The sequence below is a fragment of the Hordeum vulgare genome, chromosome 7H, assembly GCF_904849725.1.
Source record: "Hordeum vulgare subsp. vulgare chromosome 7H, MorexV3_pseudomolecules_assembly, whole genome shotgun sequence".
Lineage (NCBI taxonomy): Eukaryota > Viridiplantae > Streptophyta > Magnoliopsida > Poales > Poaceae > Hordeum > Hordeum vulgare.
This window is the reverse complement of record NC_058524.1, coordinates 465,448,443-465,456,509: the sequence shown is the minus strand read 5'-3', so window position 1 is coordinate 465,456,509 and position 8,067 is coordinate 465,448,443. Positions and strand designations below refer to the sequence as shown.

Sequence of the window (8,067 nt, the reverse complement as noted above, 5' to 3'; positions counted from 1 at the left end):
TTCACGTAAATTGCAAGAGACAGTTTTTGAGAATTGATACTGCCTTCTTCATCAGAATCAGAAGCTACTCTACTCTACATGTTAGTGCTACATGACCACAAAGTTCTTCCTGCTTCTTGTCCCGCAGTGAAACCTACCTAAAAGGCTCAGTTCCTAAAATTTGGGCACAAATAGCGATTCCCCATGAAACCAAACAAGCAGAAAATCGAGATCACAGGAAGGAAGCAATCATGGGAGGGGAGGGGAGGAGAGGGAGGCTTACAAAGTGATGGTCTGGGAAGGGGGCGACCGCTACTGCCCGCGCCGCGCGATCTTTGGAGGCTCAGGCGCCGCGATCGGGGAGAGGGCGGCCGACGGGGAGGAGGCCCGCGTCCGGCGGACGGCGGGGAGGAGACCTGCGTGCAGCGGCCGGTGGGGAGGAGGTGGTGCGGGCGTGTCGCGGGCTTGCGGCCGGCGGCCGGCGCCCGGCGGGGAGGAGCTTGTGCGTGCGGCGGCCGAGTCGGGAGGGAGGAGAAGGTGGTGCGGGCTTGCTCGCAGTTGTGGCCGAACCAATGCAATAACCGGGTTCTACCCACAGTTCAAGCCCAAAATACATAAAACGGTTTAGGCCCATAGCGAGCCATATCCAAATTATTTTCTCTATAAACCAAAACCAAACCAAACTTAAAAAGTCTCAACCCAATTAAACCTAAACCAGTCAAGGCCCACTATAAAAACCAAACCATTTTAACCAGTTTTTTTTAAAACCATTCTCAGATTTACCTAGACCTATAACATGTAGGGTAGCCCAGTCTGCGACCTTTTTTTCTCTTTCTAAACACTGTTCTAATCTGACGTGGAGGCCCTCAGCGTACGTCCAGACTTCCGTAATTGAAAAGTGTAATGTCGTTCGGTCATGAGTCCGAGTCTGGGTCCGCCTCTCGTTGGAAGGGCCAAAGGCCAACCTATATATCTGCGTCGACGGCAGCCCATACTACTACTCCCCTCCAGCCTACGTCTCTCCACACACCGGATCATCGGAAAATCCTGTACGTTCGCGAGAAGACCGGCGACGGCACGCGCGCACCGTTCGATCATGGCAGCCGACTGGCAGCGCTGCGTGAAGCTGATGGTTAGCTACGGCGGGAGGATCGAGCGCGCCCAGGGCCGGCCGCCGAGGTACGTCGACGGCGAGCACCTGCTCCTCAACGTCGTCTCGTCCGTCTCGTCGAGGGACTTCCGCGACCTGCTGGCGACGCGCGCGGGCTTCTCCGACTTCTCCGTCAAGTACTGCTACTCCGGCGAGGGGCTGGACTCGCTCTGCGACGTGGACACGGATGAGGACCTGCGGGACATGCTGGACCTGGTGCTCTACCGGGACCTGCAGGTCCGGCTGTTCAACGACCTGAACGTGCGCCGGTTCCGGGTCTACCTGTTCCGCGACGCCTCCGCTCCGTCGCCGACCTCCAAGGCCCTCGGAAAACCAGCTCCCATGCGGCGTAGCGCGACGTCGCCGGCTCTGTTGCCAGCGAAGGCGACCGACGGCCTGGCCGCTCCCGCTCCCTCTCCCGTGCGGCGGATCGCCACGTCGCCGAATACGTTTTGGGAGACGCCGACGGCTGGCGCAGCGCCCTCCAAGCCGCCGCTCGCCCCCGCTCTCCCACGGCGGATAGCGTCGTCGTCTCTGTTGACGGCAGACTCGAGGGCAAACTCGACAGATGACACGGCTTCTTTGACCACCACCACGTCGATATCAGCAGCCAGAGCTACCCAACATACACCACCCCATGCGGCGGCATTCCGGCCCGTAGAGCAGAGTAATCCGGTGTGCCACGCGGCGGCGTTCTGGCCGACAGAACAGAGGAATCTTGTGTGCCACGCGGCGACGTTCCGACCGACAGAAGAGAGTAATCTGATGTGCCATGCGGCTCCAGTATTTTTGGTGCCAGTAATGCCGCAGGTCATAATCCACGAACCGACGATGTGGCCGTAGGCTGAGAATTTTTTAAGACACAATCGAATATGAAATCACTTTTTACGCAACTAAAGTTTCACTTTTGTATCGATGTATCTTTGCAAAATTCTCAGCCAGGTGAGGATTAACCAATCCATGATTTTGTGTAGATTAGATGTCTCACAGGTCAAGTATAGGTTCTAGATATTATGTGGCAAATCAAAAATTCTAGATTGATCAGTGGTTATGCATTATGGGATGTAATTTATAGCGTGACTTGAAATTTTCTTATTGTTTATCATAAATTGTTTATATGCTTTACCTTATATCATTGATGTCAAATCATCTATATTCAGTGTTAGTATCACCATACATTCGAAAACTTGTTATTTCACTCGTGTACATCCTAACTTTAGTGTGCGTTTTTTGGACTACACGCTGATCTTGTATAGTGCAATCTCTTTAGACAAGTTTCGCTTCCTATATTCTGTGTTTTAAATTGTGGATGTTCGTTTTTGCGGCTTTGAGTCTATGTGCTACTGAAATATGCACAACCCATCTTCCTAGCGATTCGTGCGTCGGGTTTCACTATGTGCGTTAGGTTTGTTCGGTTTACACGGTTCGGTTTATATGGTTTTTCGCTTTGTTCGGTCTTAATACTTTGCTAAATACGATATCAAATTAAGATACAGTTCGGTTTCGGTATATATCAGATTATTTGATATGATTTTGGTATATAACATAAAAACAAAAGTTAACGCGGATTTACAAATAACATATAGTAATTTATAAATTTATGATCCAAAATATATACCTTTTTATACAAAGAGTAGAAAGTCATATGCAAGTGTATATGCATGCATGGTTTCAATGGTTATGGACGAACTTAGCATTCTTTTGAAGAGAAATATGATTAAATTATAAGAAAAATGGATATGCTTAATAGGAAATCTGGCTCCTATACACATATTGACTAATATATGGTTCTCCGCTTCAAGGTATATAAATATATTTTTTATTTTAATTTATTCGGTTAACCGTTCGGTTTTCCGGTATATACCATAAAAACCAAAGTTCAAAACGGTATGATACCGAAAACATAAACCATAAAATTGGTTTGGTTCGGTTTATTATGGGCATGGTTTTAAAATGCGCAGAGTGAGTTAGGTTGTATTCTTCTATCTATTATCCAATGTACTTTCCGTTTTGGAACAGTAACATGTCCCATGTGTGGTCCTTATTAAACGAACGCGGTCCGTTTATTAGTCGTTGATCCAAATGAAGACGAGATATTTATGTACACTCTCGTAACATTTTGCATCATAACACACACATTACGGTGGTGTGTCTCATCAATATAATCTTTAAGCTTGTCATAAACTATGCTTCGTCTAATTTTGATAAACGCTTTGTGTTTGTAGTCTAAAGAGGAGCCAGAGTCAAACCGATGAAATGCCGTCGATTCAATCCGAATCTAACGTTCCAGTTTTTGCTTTGCATTGTAAAGTAAAAGAAAAAACTCAAGCCTAAACCGTCCGCGTAATCTTTTCTCCCTAATCTCTCGCGATCCATCAGCCATAATCGTCCGCACTCGCCTACACCGCCCCAGCTTTACCTCCACCTTGCTCGCCTCGCGTGGCCCAGGTCCACTTCTCCGTCCAGCCTCGCAATGCGTCTTCACCGGCCTGCTCCTCTCAACTCGTGTGCCGCCTCACCATCCAGTCTGGCACGCCTCACACAACCACCTCACCGACCAGCACCTACCTTTGCTCCTCCTTGTGTCTTCGCCCTCGAGCAACACTGGCCTCTAGTCCTCTGCACCTATGTGAATCCTGGGCGGTGGTGCGCCATGCTTGCATTAGCATGTCGATCCCCCATCCCCATCCGTGATTCATGCTTCGGTAGCCTACCCAAATTGAAGCACCCCATCTCCAAATCGTCCGCGTACGAGGTTGTATCGGCCAGCCGGAGTACATGATTGCAAAAATTCCTCCCTAATCGAAGTACCCATCTCCAAATCGAAGATATTTGCACTGCGATCGATCACCCCTGATTTGGAGATTTGTAATTTTTGCAACCATATTTTGGTAGCCACCTGGGCCAATAACATGTAGGGTAGCCCAGTGTGCGACCTTTTCTCTCTCTCTAAACACTGTTCTAATTTGACGTGGAGGCCCTCAGCGTGCGCCCAGACTTTCGCAATTGGAGAGTGTAATGAGGAGTGTGCTCGTGTGTTGTGTGGGTGTGTATGTACCACTAACAAGTGGGTCCAGGGCCCACATGTCATGCACTAGGAACCTGGTATCTATGACCAGTGCGCCCTGGCTGTTAGGTTTAGTGTTCTTTTTCCCTTTATTTATTTCTCTTGAGGTGATAGATTCCATCTTTGGAATAATTCCTAATAAGGAATTTGCTTATTCTGGCATATGCCAAATTGAGCAGGCTCAAGAGAGCTCCTGTTATTGACTATATATAGTTTTGATCTTGTGTAGATTTTCTTTTGCTGTTTGTGGAGTTTTTCTGTATGCAAAGATGGCACTATGATATATGGATTTGGGGTAGAAAATCCCAATAAATCCAATGGTGTTGTTTGTTTATGATTTTGAGCATTTACGTATAAAGTCCCCTTGTGGTGAGGTGGCACTAGTTTTATCGATGTAGGGTTGTTTTCTGTGCTTGTTTGGAGCAATGCATACATCCATATTATTGTCTGTTGCATCATTTGTTGTTGGTGTTTATTAGATGTTTGTTTATTTTGGCTAGTTACCGGGGCCGAAAACGAGTTCGAGGAGTCCGGAGAGTTCGTGCAGGAAGAACAAGAGCATTTCCAATCTGAAGAAATCACATGCAAGATGATCGTGACCTTGACACCATTTCTAACTTTGTTATGCTTAGTGTTATGTTTCCTTCGTTACATCTCCTCTGCCTACCACATGATATATAGGCCATCAAACATTGCCATGAAACCTCAAACACTTCGCCTCCTAGCAAATATTGTTTGGCTAGGTTAGGCTTGCTCAACCACTAATTGTTAGCGTTGCTAGTTGCAGGTGCCAGCTGGTCCATGTGATAACATGGGCATTTGATATCATCATATTATCTGCTATTTAATTAACACACCTATATACTTGGTAAATAACGGAAGGCCTAGCCTTTTGCCGGGTGATTTGTTCCGTTGTTGCCGCCTTAGTTTCGGCTACTGGTGTTTTATTCCATAACTGAGCCCTCCTAACATGTTCGGGGTTGTTATGGGGACCCCCTTGATAATTCGTTTTAGATTAAAATTTTCCAGCCAGGCCCAACTTTGGTGTTAACTTGCTAACAACTTAATAAAAAGCATAGGGAATAGCTACCCTGAGGAATTAATCAACAACCTGGGCCAGTGCTCCTCATGAGTGTTGGTCCAAACCGGGCGATGTCCGGCGCCCCCTGGTCACCCAGGGTTTAGCCTATCGGGTTCGTCGACACGTCGGGAGGCCTTGCTGGATTAGTTTTACCTTTTACGAGATATCTTGCGCATTGGTATTCCGGTGAGACTTTGGGTCTTCTCAGAGTTGAGGTTTTCCTCTAAGGAATCCGATGAGATCACGGGTTTCGTGGTAGAGGATTACTATGCGGCCTGTGGTAATTTGTGATGGACTAGTTAGAACACCCCTGCAGGGTTTAATCTTTCGGAAAGCCGTGCCCGCGGTTATGTGGCAAAACATGGATATTTTGTTAACATCCGGTTCTAGACAACTTAAAGTAATTCAAATAAAACTTGCTAACTGAATGCGTAACCGTGACTGTTTCTTTGAGAGCTCCTTCTCTGATCAAGAACACGATGGGGTTATGAATGACGTAAGTAGGTGTTAAGGATCACTTAGTGATCATTCGAGTCTTCGACTATATTACGCAGACCACCACATGTTATTTCTGTTCATCTTAAGATAGCCACCATATATGCTTAGGATGCTGCAAACTCAAACACTTAACCTACCTTACCCATTTAACTTAGTTACACCCGGTACCAAGGTCATGAGATTGCTGAGTCATCGTAGCTCATAGTTTACTACAAACACCCACAGGTACAGGTACCCCAGATGGACGAGTTCCCGATGACAGCCAGCTAAAGTGGGAGTTCGATGAGGACAGCGACAGGCTGTATGTGACTTATCCCGAGGACTAGAGGCGCATGGTCGTGATCGTGGGCCTAGCATGCGGGATATCTGTAATGCGCCAAGAGTGTAACTTGCCTTATTTGGAACCTTCTATATGTGGGTCCATCTTGTCATTGAAATGAGAGATCAATGCATGTGTTATTTCATGTGTCACCTTGTCTTGTTTTCCTTTGCATTCATGCATCCATTCATCCATGCCTATTTGTGTTTCTTGCCTTGTGATCACGTGTATGTGGTGTGATGACATGTGATGATGTGATGATGGATACGTGAAATGATGTAGGTGTTGTTCGAAAGTAAGGAGCACTATGTGGATTGCAATAGGATTCAAAACTTCCCCCTTCTCTATTTATCTCAAGATCAAGATTCAATTTCTCCTTTCCTGTTTCAAAAATGCCCAAGTTTTAGTATGATTCGCGGTGGATGTGATGCTATGGTTTTAGTGATTTGAAACTTTCTTTGAGAGGTGCAAAATATTCACAAAACAGTGGATTAAATTCTGTTTTGTAAATATTTATTTGCTCCAAATATTCCTTTTCCATTTTATTTAAATAGGTCATAATTCCTTATGACCAGGGGCATTTTTGTTTTATTTTGAGCCTCAACAGAATTGCCTGTGCTTTTGTTTCGCTTTTGTTTATTTTGTAAATAGAAAACCCCAGAGGGTTTTCTTTTCTCTATCTCGCGCCACCAAGTGGGCTTCCTCCCACTAGCCGGGCCAACCTCCCTCTCGGGCGTGGCCCTCCCTGTAGACGGCGTACTCGTCAAAGAGAGAGAGAGAGAGACAGCGCGCCGGCAAGCAACGCCGTCTCACGGACGTCGAGCGCGCGTCCCTCACCTCCTTCTCCTCCATATATACCCCCTTGGCGTCCGTGCAAGGCTAGTGTTCCTCCCTAGCGCCGCCACCTCTTTCCCCATCTCCTCCTCCCTCTCTGTCGTCGGCATCAGGTAACAGAGCGAGCTTCTCCGCCATGGCCGTGACCTGAGAAGGTCCCCGCCGTCGCTGTCGTGCCTTTACATCCTCCCCAACCACTCGGGGAGCACGCGGGACGTTCAAGGAACCCGTTCCCGCAGCTAGGAGGAGCGGATCTGCACTGCTTCCCCTTCTTCGACGATGGCGGCTTTCTCCCCGACGATCTTCCCCGCCACGGCTTCTTCCACTCCTTCCTCTACTTCCTCTCCAACAGGAACGACGCCCTCGTCCAGTGGGTGAGCCCAAGCCTTCCTTCCCCCTTCCTGTCGATAGATCCAGCGCTTAGGGCCGTAGCTTCGTCGTTGTTCCCCTCTCTTTCACCGGCGCCGCCGCACGTAGTGGAGCCGTTGCTATAGGACTTCCCGAGGAAAGTTAGCTTAGTAAATGGAACCGTGGGAGCCTATTCTCCCTTCCATCGACGAGCCGTAGGCTAATTTGGTGCATGTCGCCGGCGAGGTGCTTCCCCTGTTCCGGTCACCGTCGGGCAGAGGAAATACCAGAGGGGTTGCTCAATAGGGCAACCTCCTCTACTCTGTTAAGATCCGAAGCAACAATGTAGTGGTAGGGGGTCTTTTGGTGTAGTGTTAGGTCGTTGGTTCGAAACCCCTCGGCGCACCCCTTTTGGTATTTTTGTTTTTCGGCACAGTAACTTCAGAGAGAGAGCATACCCTGCTCCCTTCTCTGTTCCTATCGAGCCAGAGTGTGTAGTGGAGTGGTGTTAGCTGGTGTTGGTGGCCAGGGGGTCTTGGGTTCGAATCCCCCCATTCCTTTTATTTTTGTGTTGCCATTTCTTTTACTGTTTGCAATTGTTGGCTATGTTTTGCTGTGGTAAGCTATCAGCATGTGTGGTATATTTGGTTGCCTCCCACCAGTAGATTTACTTCCTATGTATTAGTTTGTGTTTGATGTGGCATGAGTAGGTGATGTTTATGCATGTGTAGGAATTGTGTGCAAGTGTATGTGTGCGCAAGCTACCATATATGCATGTGTGTGTGTGTAAT

General features: G+C 47.6%; 1 pseudogene; it reads left to right on the top strand.

The window, feature by feature from the left end:
- Positions 1 to 1,075: 1,075 nt before the first annotated feature.
- Positions 1,076 to 1,701, top strand: LOC123409073 (annotated as a pseudogene).
- The last annotated feature ends 6,366 nt before the right edge of the window (positions 1,702 to 8,067 follow it).